Below are 13,575 nucleotides of genomic sequence, written 5' to 3'. Positions count from 1 at the left end.
ATCATCATCCTTACCACCATCACCATCACAATTATCACCACCACCACCACCACCACCACCATCACCACTATCACCACCATCATTCCTACCACCACCATCGCTATCATGATCACCATCATCACCATCACAATTATCACTATCACCATTACCACTTCCTCCCTTAACCAATAAATTCAGACAAATGTCCCTCCTTTATTACAGCAAAAGCCTGGATGCTTTTCGATGGGGAAAGATGAACCACAGAGACAGTGTCAGCTCAGAAGAGAGGCAAATGACTTTATTTTACATGGGTATGAAATGAAAGTCTCTGTTTTGAATACAGAGATCTGTACTGGGAGCCAGGGTAGTAGCCCCCAGGCAGGAGCTTAGGGGACTCCCCTCTAGAGAAGCTGACCAGCCTAAGAGCAAAACCAATTCACCACTTTTTTACACAATAGGGAAGCTCCACACTCAACAAGCCTCACTGGTGAGCTTCCAAACAGCTCTTCAGCTCTCCAGGACGAACAGCAGCCAAAGCCACTAGACAACCGACCGAAGCCTCTGAAACAAACCAGACAGAAAATGGGACCCAAAGGTGACAGAGACAGAGCAGAAGCAAACTGCCAAAAACCACGAGAAAAACAGCAGCAATAATTTCAGAACAAGATGAGTGACATCCCTAAGAATAAAGCCTATAAAGATGAAAGGTTAGAGGATAAGAGAGAGCTCTCGTGAACAGAGAATCAGATGAGGGCTCTAAAGTCCTTTGCCCTTCCAGAGTCCAGGGAGGAGCACGTCAGAGAACTGAGCAACAAGCTTTAGGCAGCAGGGCACCTCCTTCCTGTAGATCTGTGGCAAAGACACGTTTGAAAATTGGTGGATTTGTCCACCAGCGTAGGTCCTAACATCTGTTGTTCATTTAATCTCCACAACAACCCTGCTAGGTACGAATTATGCCCTCATTTTATGCACAGAATCCCAAAAAGGTAGAGTATTAAGTCAATATGTATAAAATAGTTTTGTAGGCCATTGCAATTTCTATGGTCCAATCTAACATATGGTATAAGGTTATACTGCAACTTTCTTTGGCCAGATACGAAATGTTAAAAGATAAGACATCATCATCTGGGGTCTCAAACGTGTTATTTTTTTTTCATATGTTATCCCTAAATCTCAAAGAAAAAGAATATGTATTTTCGTAGTGGTTGCTGAAGTCCTCTTCCCTAGGTCGGCTACAGCCAATTTGCAGCAAAACCACAGTGTGAATGGAGAGTGAGTGAGTGACTGAGTGAGTGTGTGTGTGTGGTTTAGGTGAAGAAATCAAATTCCTGTATCAACCAAAGTCCAAAGAGACAGAGTGTGCATATTAATAGGAGTGTGGGTTGGAAACAGAAGGCTCATTGCTGGGTCTTTTCATCAGGCTGCCTCTGTGCACAGGTGTAGCTCTTGGTGGAAAAGCACAACTCCTTAGGGTCCAGGCACCCATCTAGGAGCTTTATTTGTTCTTATGTCTGCCCTTGCAAACTGCTAGCTTGACTCCTTTCTCCCTGCCACCTTAAATGAAATCTTTGAGGGATGGAAATTCAGCCATAATTTCTTTGGTCACTCATCTCACATAATAACAAATCCTCCCTAGACACTTACAGTCTCCATAATAGTCCCATTTCCATAATTAAAATTTCCAGTCTGGGTAATTGAAGAAACTCCAAATTTTATTCAAGTGAATATATGTCTCCTCCCCCAACTGGGGCGTGCTTAGGGCTGGGGAGGTCACTATCCACGCCTCCTCTGGCTTCTCCAGGTGAAACGGAGGGTGGGGCTGGGGAGAGCTGATCTCCCCAGCACCCATGTCCCTGGCTGTGGTTTCCTCTGGCTTTGGCAGAGGGGTAAGCCTGATTCTTTCCCTCCTGGGTACTCTGTAGGTTCTAAGAAACCCTTAGCATTGGCGGTCTCCTAACTGTAATGCCTGTAAGGCAGGAATTGTCTCTGCGGGCTGGCTCTATACCAGTCCCCTCACCCTTGTAGACTCATCACAGGAGTCATGGCCTTTTGGATAAACTTCCCAGCCATCTCTCTCTGCTGCACGGTCCACATACCCATGGAAGATGCTCATGCACTGTGTGGCTGGAGTGCTGGCTGTTCCTAATCAGCACCCCTCCTCTCCCCACCTCTCTCCTCAGCCCAGCCTCCTCTTGTTTGTAGACTTCTCCAATGGGGGCAAACTCCAGCCCATATGTTCCCCCAAACTCCAGGGACATAGGTCAAGCTCTCTAAGTGAAAGGGAGTGCTCCCCTCTCCTGCCTTGGGATGGGGCCAAGAGAAAATGCCATGGCATTCTAGCAGATTTTCCCAGGAATGTCTTTCGTCTTAAGCTCTTCATTCTCAGTACTTTTATACTGTCAAGTGGGTGTGGGGCTCAGCAATCTTGAAAAGCTGGGTTTTGTCCCCCACCTTTGTAAGTCCTGCATAAGGTGAAGTAGCTTCTCACTTTGCAATGGGTGGAGAACATGCCACCTATTGTTTATTTTCAACTTTTTGGATCTTTGTACAATTATTGTGAGAAGGGTCCCATTTTGGTATATTGTTACACGAATATGCTACACAGGCAGATATATGCTTGGTAGATATAGAGGAAGAAGGTACTTGGGTGTGTGTCTGTCTGTGCCTGTGGAGAGTATGTGGGGCTGGGATATATGTAGGTGACATACACCTATGTGTGCGGGGAATTGATCTCTGTAGGTGTATGCCTGGCGTGTGCATGCACATGCATGTGCATGGCTATGAAGCACATACTTGTGTGGTATGTGCAGGTACAGATCTCATGTGTAAATCCTTAGTTTTCCCCACGGTTCCATTTGCTCCAGGACACAAGTTTTCCTCCACAACCTCGAAAGCCTCTCTGGTAAGTACAGACCAGAGCACAGGCCTTCACCAGCCTGGGAAGCAAGCATGGCACACCCTTCTCACAGCTGCGTGAGGAAGTAGCAGGCAGGTTGTGAGGGAAAAGTGATCAGAGCTGCCCTTCAGTAGAGCAAGGTATTGGCCTTCCAGCTCCCCATCAAGGAGACAAAGAACAATGATCTGATTTGCCTTAAAGCCAAAGCCCCTTTCCAGGTTTTGCCTCTTAGCTGAATGCAAGGGGGAGGGAGGGAAGATTCCTGCAAAGCTTATCGTATTTGTGAATCAAGATGATTTCCCCTTCATTTTTGTACATGAGGAGCCCATGTGAGTCTTAGTTAAGTACCTGCATGTGACTCACTCATCCTCCTGTCTGTGGTGTCACGAGGCAGAGTGATTGCACCGAGGTCACTGTGAGTGTAGGTACATGTGTGCGTGTGCTCAGGCCCTCAGTGAGGGCAATCAGATGAGTGAATGAACATCACTGGAATAGGCCTTCGGTAGTGCCAGTGGCCTGTTTCCATGGCAACGCACAGAGAAAGCCAGAGAATCAGGGAGAAGTTGCCAGATGCCATGGCCACGGCAGGGCCGCCACAGCACACAGGAAGGAAAAATCCTGGCCTGAGTGGGGTGGGGGAGGGATGTTTGTTCCCTTATTGTGAAGAATTTGCTGTTCATTCTGCTGCATGTAACCAGTAAATGCAGCCTCCCAGGAATGAGAATTTGCATTTCCACTGCCCTTTCCCCAGAGGATCCAGGAGTCCACCCTTGTACCCTGGACAAGCAACATCCCTGTGAGTAAAGGCACTAGCCAGAAGGGCTGGCTGTTGGGCAGGGACTTGAATTGGTCATTGCAGAAGTAAGGAAAAGACCCAATAAGTCTCATTCTCCTATTTGGGCCAGGTCATGAGATGACCCAGTAATCACCCAAAGCAGTTGGTTTTGAGGTGATTAAGACAGTGATGCTCTTTCTTCTAGGAAACAATCACACCATTCATAAACTTTTAGTTTGAGAATCCCTGCAGGTCACCGACTCTTTACAGATCAGCCCATGAGTCCATTCATTCCTTCACTGTGTATATGTCTACTAAGGACCTACTATGTGCTTGAGATGGGCTCTGGGAAGGCAGCAGTTCAAGAGTCCAGCAGGATCCCTGCCCTCAAAGATTTGACATTTAAAGGGGGGTATTGACATTGAACAAGATTGATAACAGGCATATAGCATGTGAGATGTTGATAGATGCGCGGAGAAAAATACAGTGAGGAAACAGCCATAGAGGGAGGTGGGTAACTGGGGTGGGATATTTCTCCTTATAAAGGAGATAGATTGTTGATAAGATGACCTATGAGCAGAGATATGAAGAAATGGAGGGAGTACACCATGGAGATACTAGTGGGTAAGAAGGTTCTGGGCAGAGAGAGTGCAAGAGCAAAGGCCCTGGGGCAGGGGCCTGCAAAGCTTATTCAGATAACTGCAGGAAGGCCAGAGAGAAGCAGAGCTGGCCAGTGGGAGCATAAGAGGAGTTAAGGTCACAGAAATAATAATGCCAAATTTTGTGGGTCTTGAAGACCTCTTCAAGATCTTTGTTCTTGCCCTAGTGAAAGGAGAGGTCTCTTGGGATTTCTGATCACAGAAGAGACAATGATCTTATTTGCACTTTTTTTCCAATTTTTTTTATTGTGCTAAAATAAACATAAAAAATTACCATCTAGACCATTTTTAAGTGTACAATTCAGTAGTATTAAGTGTATTCATAGTGTTGTACAACCATTACCACCATCTCCACAATTCTTTTCATTTTTTAAAACGGAAACTCTATACACAATAAACAACTCCTTATTCCCCCCATCCCTATCCCCTAGCAAACACCATCCTACTTTGTGTCTCTAGGATTTTGTATACCACAATTACAGGTAAGAATATATGAAAAACTGAGAATGAATATTACACTTAACGGTGAAAGACTGAAAGCTTTTCCTCTAAGATCAGGAACAAGGCAAGGATTCCAAATTTTATTCAACATTATAGTCAAAAGTTCTAGCCAGACAAATTAGGCAAGAGAAAGAAATAAAAGGCATCCAAATTGGAAATGAACAAGCAAATATCTCTCTACCCTGCTCTCAATTTTTTTGGGTATATACCCAGAAGTGGAATGGCTGAATCCTACAGTATTTCTATTTTTAATTTTTTGAGGAACTGTCATACTGTTTTCCACAGCAGCTGTCCCATTTTACATTGCCACCAACAGTATCCTAACGGTCCAATTTCTCTACAACCTCACCAACATATGTTTTCTGGGATCTGTTTTGGGGGTGCATTTTTTTTTACAGTCATTTTGAGTGTGAGGTATTATCCAATTATTCTTTTTTGTTAGGCATTTCCCTAATGATAAGTATTTTAGTTCATTTAGTCTACTATGCCAAAGTACCACAGACTCTGTAGCTTACAAACCACCAAAGTTTATTGCTCACAGTTCTGGAGGCTGAACGTCTGAAATCAGGGGGTAGCATGGTCAGGTGAGGGCTCTCTTCCAGGCAAGGAGTGTTGGAGCTTGAAGCAAAATGGTAGTAGTGGAAGGATGTGGGTAGATTTCAGAAATATTTAAAACCTGAATAGATGGTATTTCCTGACAAATTGAATGTGGGATATGAAAGAAAGAGAAATTAAGGATGACTTAAAGATTGTTGGTCTGAACAATTGGAAGTGGACTTACCATTTACTAATACAGGAAGTTTATCTTGGACATATTAAGTTGAATCTCTTCTATTTTTTCACCAAAATATTAAGTTAGACAACCATCTAGGTATAAAGAGGCATCAAATAAGGAGGGGAAATATGAGTCTGAATTTCAACGGAGAGGTCCAGGGTAGAGACATAAATGTAGGAGTCATCAGTGTGTTGATGGTATGTGAAGCCACAGGTCTGGCTGAGGTCCCCTAGGGAGTGAGAGGAAAAAGAAGGGAAGGGAAGGGAGGAGGGGAGGGGAGGGGACAGGAGAGAGGAGAGAAGACAAGAGACAAGAGGAGAGGAGAGGCCAAGGGAAGGGAAGGGAGGAGGGGAGGAGAGAGGAGAGGGGAGAGGAGAGGAGAGGCAAAGAGAAGCAGTCACCGAGATCTGGGCACTTTAGCGTCAAGAGATCAGACCAATGAGAGAAAACAAAGGAAAAAGACTAAGACATTAAGTGGTATCCCTAAGTCAGGTGGAGAACTAGTTTCAGAAAAGAAAGAATGATCAAACATGACAAATGCCATTGCCATTCAAAACGGGGCCACTGGGTTAGCAGTGGGGAGGCCATCCTGAGGGTACAGGGAGGACCTCACTGAGAATGGGAAACACTGACAATGGCTCCAAGCACACAGTCCCCTTGTGAAGAACAAGAGCTGCTTACTCTTCAAATGTTTGCTTCATGCATTCTTTCCAACAGATGTATATGAGCAAATAATAATAAAAATAATAAACAGCAAAGATTGCACTTATTAACTACACACCATGTGCCAGCCACTGGGCTTTACATGAGGGTCTCTTCCACTCTAAGACATTGGTATAATTGTTGTTCCCATTAATGTTGAAGTCCAGCTGGAAGGTAACCTTAGCTTCTCCTCAGGAGCCCGAGTCTATTTTTTGTGTGTGATAAAAAACACATAACATAAAATTTACCATTATAACCATTTTTAAGTACACAGCCCAGTAGTGTTAAGTATATTCTCACTGTTGCACAAAAGATCTCCAGATCTTTTTCATCTTGCAACCCTGAAAGTGTCCCCATTATACAATTCCCCATTTCCTCCTCCCCCAAGCCTATGGCAACCACTATTCTAATTTCTGTTTCTGTGAATTTGACTACACTAGGAAGCTCGTATAGGTGTAATTATACAGTATTTGCCCATGTTGTGCATGGCTTACTTCCCTTAACATGGTGTCCTCAAGGTTCATCCATGTTGTAGCACGTGTCTTCCTTTCTAGCAGAATAATTGTATATATCATGTTTCATTTATCCATTCATCTCTCAGTGGTCACTTGAGTTGCTTCTGGCTCTCTGCTATTCTCGTAAAGTTGCTATGAACATGCATGTGCAAATCCTGCTTTGAATTATTTTGGAGATATGTGTGTGTGTGTGTGTGTGTATGGGGTAGAGGGGGTGGCGGGGCAGTCCTGCCTTAATGGAGCATGTCATCAGGTAACAGAGACAACTGTACCTGTAACTCCAGATGTTTTGAATGCACGAAGACCAGGGTGTTAAGGGACATAGATGGCAGAGCCTACTGACCCAAAGGAGGAGAAAAAGAGGAAGAAGATCCAGATCCTGCTCCTCAGGTGCACAGACTACAAAAGAAAAGTTATTAATCAAAGGGACTTAGCACTGGGTTTATAGCCTTCAGATGGGGAAATCTCATGATCTTAATGCAACCAGAACAGATTGAATAAATGTTTTAGATTTACAATAGCAAAATAATAATGATGATGATGTTGATGATGACTAACCTTTACTGAGAGTTTAACCTGTGCTAGACACTGTGCAAAGAGCCTGACACATTTTATCATATTGAGTCCTTGCAATGTAAGTACTATTACTATCCTGCTTCTACAGATGAGGAAACTGAGGCTGAGGAGGTGAGGCCATTTGCCAGACTCTCAGGCCCATGGCCTGGTAAGCCACCACCCACCTGCCGCCTGCCGACAGCCCCTGCCCTCAGGTCAATGCCAGTCCCTCCTCCCTCGAGCTGGGTGAGCCAGATTTACGCAGGGGCCGTGGGGGGCCGGTCGCACCCCAGCAGCATGGGGCCTTTGCCACTGACACAGGCAGCAGCAGATTTCAACACACGGATTTCCTCACCTTCCTTTCCCAACATTGACCCGCTAACCCCACACTGCAGGAACGACAGGCAGAGGAGGAGAGGGGGCTGAGCCCTGGAAGGGGTAGACCTCACCTCCTGCCTGGAGTACCCCGTGGGCTCCGCACAACTCCCCAGTGTCCCCTGGCAAGCTCTGTCACACAGCAGCCTGAGTGGTCTTTTCAAAAGTGTAAGGTTGATTCTGTCACTCCCACGGCTACGACTACGACCTTCTGTAGTTTCCCACTGCTCCTAATAGAAGTTGTGCTCCCTATCCCAGCCTGCCAGACCCCTGGGCCACTGTGCCTGCCACCACTCCCACGTGACCTCAGCCCACTGCCTCCCCACATCTGGCCAATCTGGCTGAATCCTGTCTCTTGTCCATTCATTGATCAAATGTTCCTTTTCCAGAAAGGCCTTCCCTAGCCATTTTAGGTAAATTAGCCCTACCCTTCCCTGCTTACTCTCTATCACATAAACTTTTTTTTTAAATTTTACTGGGGTAAAATTTAACATAACATAGCGACATAAAGTTACCATTTTAACAATTCTTAAGTGTACACTTCAGTAGCTCTAAGTACATTCACAGTGCTGTGCAACCATCCATTTCCAGAACTTTTTCATCATCCCGAGGAGATATTTTGTACCCATTTAACAACAATTCCCTAGTCCACCTGCCCTCCCAGCCCCTGATAAGCTCTATTCTAGTTTCCAGCTCTAAGAACATTCCTGTTCTAAGTACCTCATGTCAGTGGAGTAGTATAGTGTTCGTCCTTTCGTGTCTGACTTAGCATAATACCCTCAAGGCTCATCCATGCCGGAGCCTCTGTCAGAATGTCCTTCCTTTTTAAAGTTGAATCATACGCCATTGTATGTACATAGCACACTTTGTTTATTCATCTGTTAATGGATATTTGGGTTGTTTCCACCGTTTGGCTGTTTTGAGTAGAGCTGTTACCAACACTGGCATACAAATATTGATTTGAGGCCTTGCTTGCAATACTTTTGGGGGCCACATAACCTGACAATGGCCCTTCTAATACACCACTATCTCAAATGCTGTTTCTTGTTCCTTCGATGGCTGACTTGTTTTCCATTTCCCTCCAGAAGTCTCCTTTGATGTGGGAACCTTGACTGTTTGGTTTGTAGTTATTATCACAGTGGCTATAGTGTCTCACTCACAGTAGGGGCTCCAAAAACATTTTTTAAATGATTGAATGTATAAGTAACAGTTGGGCACCAGACTAGCCACTTCTAAAATGAGGACGTGTTCGAAACGCTAAAATGCTGACAGGTATTCGCAGGCATGATTTCTAATGTTTTCTTTCTAAAACAATCAACTTCAATACCACATGTACAAAAGTAACATGTGTCCCACAGTCAATGGAAATGAAAGGCGCCTGAATGACCCACAAAGCCTTTGGGGGTTGGAGGCTGAGGTTAAATGAAGGAGTAATGAAAGAAAGTGTTCCAGCCACCTGTCAGCATGCAGTGTCAGATAAGGTGGAGGTTTGGGGTGTCCTGGGACAAAGGTCCAGTGACCCCCTCCCTGCAGGGAGCACTAACTACCCTGGTGGAGCGCAAGCTGTTTGCAGGCCCTGATCCCCAGCACTGCTGGGCAGAGGGGAGCAAGCAACTCCGTAAGTCTCAGTGAAACAGTGGCATCAGTGCAGCAGGCTGCCAGAAGGCCCTACTCCTAAACTGAGCTAGCTCTCCCCTCCCTCAGTGGCACCGGAGCTGTGTCACTTGCTCTCTTCGCTATTCATGCCTTCTTCTTTCTAAGCAAGCCATAGGTCCCTAGGTCCCGTTGCCTATGTATCCTGTGTGCCCTCCTTTTGTGAGTGTTTGTGGGTGTGGCTATGTGTATATATGTGTAGACATATGTGCAAGCATGTGGGTGTGCATGTGAATATGAGTATATGTCTGTGATATTGTGATGAACAATTACAAATATATATTTGGGTTACATCCCCATTTCTGGCACAGAGCTCCTAAAACTCTTCGGATGTCCTAAGTGAAAAACATGATTGAAGTATCTTCTATTATTCATAATAAGCCACTTTCAACCAGACATGAATTTGTTGATAAGGTGACTTTCAGAAAGCCCCTAAGGATGGAGGTTGGTTGCCAGGGAACCAAACATGATTAGAGGTTTGGAAATTTCAGTCCAAATCCCTGACCTCCTGGGAGGAGAGAGGAGCTAGAGGGAGGTTCAATCACCAATGGCCCAGTGATTTAATGAATCATGCCTATGTGAGGAAGTTGCTATAAAAACCAAAAGGATGGAGGCTGGAGAGCTTCTGGGTTGAACCCAGAGATCTGGGGAGAGTGGCACATTCTGAGGGCATGCGAGCACCACACCCTGTCCCCATACCCTGCCCTATGCCTCTATTCCACCTATTTCTAAGCTATATCCTTTTACAATAAACTGGTAATCTCTTAAGTAAGATGTTTCCCTGAGTTCTGTGAGCTGCTCTAGCAAACTAATGGAGCCCAAGGAGGAGGTCGTGGGAACCTCTGATTAACAGCCTGTCGGTCAGCCCAGCTGACAACCTGGACTTGTGAATGGTATCTGAAAAGGGGGGCAGTCTCGTGGGACTGAGCCCTTCACCTATGGGATCTGATGCTATCTCTAGGTAGAGAGTGTCAAGATAGAGCTGAATTGTAGAACATACAGTCAGTGTTCACTTAAGAATTGAGTTAATTGACTGGTGGTGTTGAAAAAGGCACAATGGGATATGTGAGTGTGTGTGTGTATATGTGGGTGTAGAAGTGTATGTACTGTAGGGGAGAAAAACTTCCTTTCTTCCATTCTAGGTTCTTTGGTTGATCTAATAATTAAATGGACATTAGATTAACAGGAGTAAACCAAATTTAATTTCATTCATCTGGGAGTTATAAAATTATGAGACTCAGAGAAGTGATCAAAATAAGCAAGTTTTATACCTTTTAGACAAAGGAACAATAAATTTGTGAAGAATTGATGAGACAAAGAAGTTTGGGTTTGGGGTAGTAAATTAGTTAGAAGTAACAGGAGTGTTTCTGCAGCCTTCTCTGCCCCACACCCTATCTCTGTGATAAGGGTGTCTCTTTACCTCCTGGTGCAGGGAGGGTGCCTTTCACATGGGAAATTTATTTCCTGCTTCCAGGGAGACAAAGGAGGGTCAGTGTGTCCTTCTTGTACTGGCTGTTTCTTAAGTAATTTTAATTCAAAAGAACCAGTATGCCAAAATGGCATATTTGGGGGCAGCATGCCCTGAACCCCATCAGCACACATGTGTGGGTGTATTTAACTGTATGATCTTTGGACTCAGATCTGGATTTAATTTCAACAAGACTGTGCCACTTATAAGCTGCAAGACTTTAAATAACTCACACAAACTCCCTGATCCTCTGTTTTGTCGTTTATAAAAACAGATGAATAGTCAAAACTCCCTGCTCCTGGAGGATTTGTGCATAAAGTGACCTAATGTCTTCAAGCATTCCACACAGTACCTGCTCACAATAAGTGCTAATAAAGTGTGGCTGTTACTTTCATTCTTTTTATTTTATTGTTCAAACTGCTGACTAAGTTTTTCATTGTCAGTCACCTCTTATGCCCAATAAACTATACTCTGCTTTTTTGCAGCTAAGAGTCCTGTACAAAGGGATGGTATTCATCAAAGGAATGAGTTTTATTCACCAAGCACATAGCAGAGTGGCACATAATTCTAATCATCCTTGTGTCTTTCACCCATTTCCTCACTGAATCCTCACCCTGACCCTCATTTAATGTCCACTGTACAGATGAGACAATTGTGGCTCAGAGAATGGAAGGTCACACATCCAGCCACTAGTGGAGCTGCTATCTGAACCCAAGTCTAGGCACTTCAGGGCCATGTTCCCTGCCCTAGCTGACACTGTGGATGGCTACAGGGGCAGCCCACTAGGCTGCTGGAGAGAGTATCCCAGCAGAGGACATAGGATAACCAAAGGCCCAGGGAAGAAAGTACATGTGTGATTCTGGGGTCAGAGCAAATGTGAAGAGGGTGAGGGTGAGGCTAGAGGCTGGAAAGGTGAGTGAAGACCAAGTAAGACCAGATCATAAGGAGGCCTTGAAAGCCGCAGGAGGAGTGGGGGATTGCCCAAGCCTGCGGGTGTGAAGCAAGGAAACCAGAAGGTCAACTTTGAGCTTAAGTAAAGTGACTGTTGCACATCCCATAAAAATAAACCCAGAGCTGCTCCAGGGAAGAATTCAGGAGAAATGGCAGCAGCCTGGGCTGGGAAGCATGTCTCAGGAAGCAGCAACCTGCTGGGAGCCTGCTGGGTCCTCATGCTTACTTTACGTGCCAAAGCGCCTCTGTCCCTGGCAGGAGGGCCAGGGACTGGGGCTCATCAGTGGTCTCCCCATCTCACCACTCAGAGCCAATGGGTATTATGCTGCAGGTGGGAATTCCAGGAGCCCACAGAGATGTCAGGGAGGGTCTGACAGGGCCCTTCTGGAGCAGGGAGGTTGCCAGAAGCAGCGGTGTCATGGCCATTAGAACACACACGAGCAGAACAGAACGCCAGGATGACCCCCGGGGGTGTTACTTTGCGTTTTGCACTCCTGTGCTCACTCCTCCTCCAGTACAAACAAGTCGCGCCATGCTATAGCAGAAGGATGCTCCATGACAAGCTGCCTTCCTGTCTTTTGCATGTTAAAAGCCCAAACTTGACATTATTATGCTGCAGGGAAAAGAAAAAGAGCCAAGTGCATTTGAGTGCCATGAGACAGGGGAGAGTCCCCAAGGCTGGGATACATGGAGGCTGGCAGTGCCAGTGGAAATGGCTGGGTAGCACATTTAACTAAGGGAGGCCAGAGCCTGGCATAACAAAAGCAGAGATGCCTTCCTTCTAGGGACCCCACAGGAGGAAAGCGAGCAGAGGCTTGGGCTGGGAAGTGTGTCTGAGGAGGTAGCAACCCCCTAGGACCTGCTGGGTCTGCACACTTGCCTTCAGATAGTGAGGGAGGGCCACAGTAGCCACGGCTGCGGGGTTGGACTGAAGACCCGTTTCAGATGGGAGCCTCCCAGATTGTGGACTGCCCAAAAGAAGGGTCCTCTCACCTCACTGAGATCAACTTTCTAGCCACCTCAGCAAAAATGTGGACTCCGGGTCAGATTAAATTAAAATTCAATGAAATAAAATAATGTAACATTTCTTGCACAGTCAAGTTTATGGAGTGGGAATCACATACCACATTTATTAACAGGACATAATCAAAACACTGAGGTTTTCATCAGGAATTGTCTGCTTGCTAGTCCTCGGAAAAGTTCACATAAAAAGGAACTGTAAGAAGTGCACCGGGCTTTGCGGCCACCACAGCCTTCTTCCTTGTTTCTCTGGATTCAAGCGCTCAGCCCTGCTTCTGTCTCATCATGTGCTCTGCTCTCTCTGATCACGTGGTCTGCTCTTTCTCTGCAGACCCCCACTGTTGGCAAGTTTTCCCTTTAGACTCCAAACTCTGGTCCAGTGCTTCACCACCTCCGGGGGCCAGAACATGAAAAGATAAAGGCCCAAGTCATGTCCTATCTGTGGAATTTTGTTACTACATTTGCCAATAGGATAATATTGTAGACGAATTGCAGCAAGGTAGACAAACTCTACACCCACATCCCCTGCCCTGCTAGGGCAAAATGAAGGCCTAAAATATCAGATAGACCTAATGGCACATACACCAATGGAGTCCTTCCCAGTATATAAAACCCATATTAGAGTCATTTCTTAAATTCTTTATCTTTTTTATTAATTCCAAGAAATAATTTGTTTCAGGATCATCAGAACTTATTAGGAATTTCCTACTGGAATTTCAGTATACTGTATATTGTATTTATAAGAAGAAAA

General features: G+C 45.3%; 1 long non-coding RNA gene across 1 annotated transcript in view; it reads right to left on the bottom strand.

The window, feature by feature from the left end:
- Positions 1 to 6,987: 6,987 nt before the first annotated feature.
- Positions 6,988 to 13,575, bottom strand: part of LOC130680710 (uncharacterized) — a 141,213-nt gene continuing 134,625 nt past the window's right edge. Inside the window, exon 6 of the long non-coding RNA XR_008993776.1 lies at positions 6,988 to 13,215. This is a non-coding gene — a long non-coding RNA (uncharacterized LOC130680710). The remainder of the gene's footprint in view (positions 13,216 to 13,575) is intronic.

The sequence above is a fragment of the Manis pentadactyla genome, chromosome 2 (genome assembly GCF_030020395.1).
Source record: "Manis pentadactyla isolate mManPen7 chromosome 2, mManPen7.hap1, whole genome shotgun sequence".
In the NCBI taxonomy this organism is placed as follows: Eukaryota; Metazoa; Chordata; class Mammalia; order Pholidota; family Manidae; genus Manis; species Manis pentadactyla.
The sequence above is the reverse complement of the archived record's forward strand: the minus strand, read 5'-3'. Positions and strand labels throughout refer to the sequence as shown.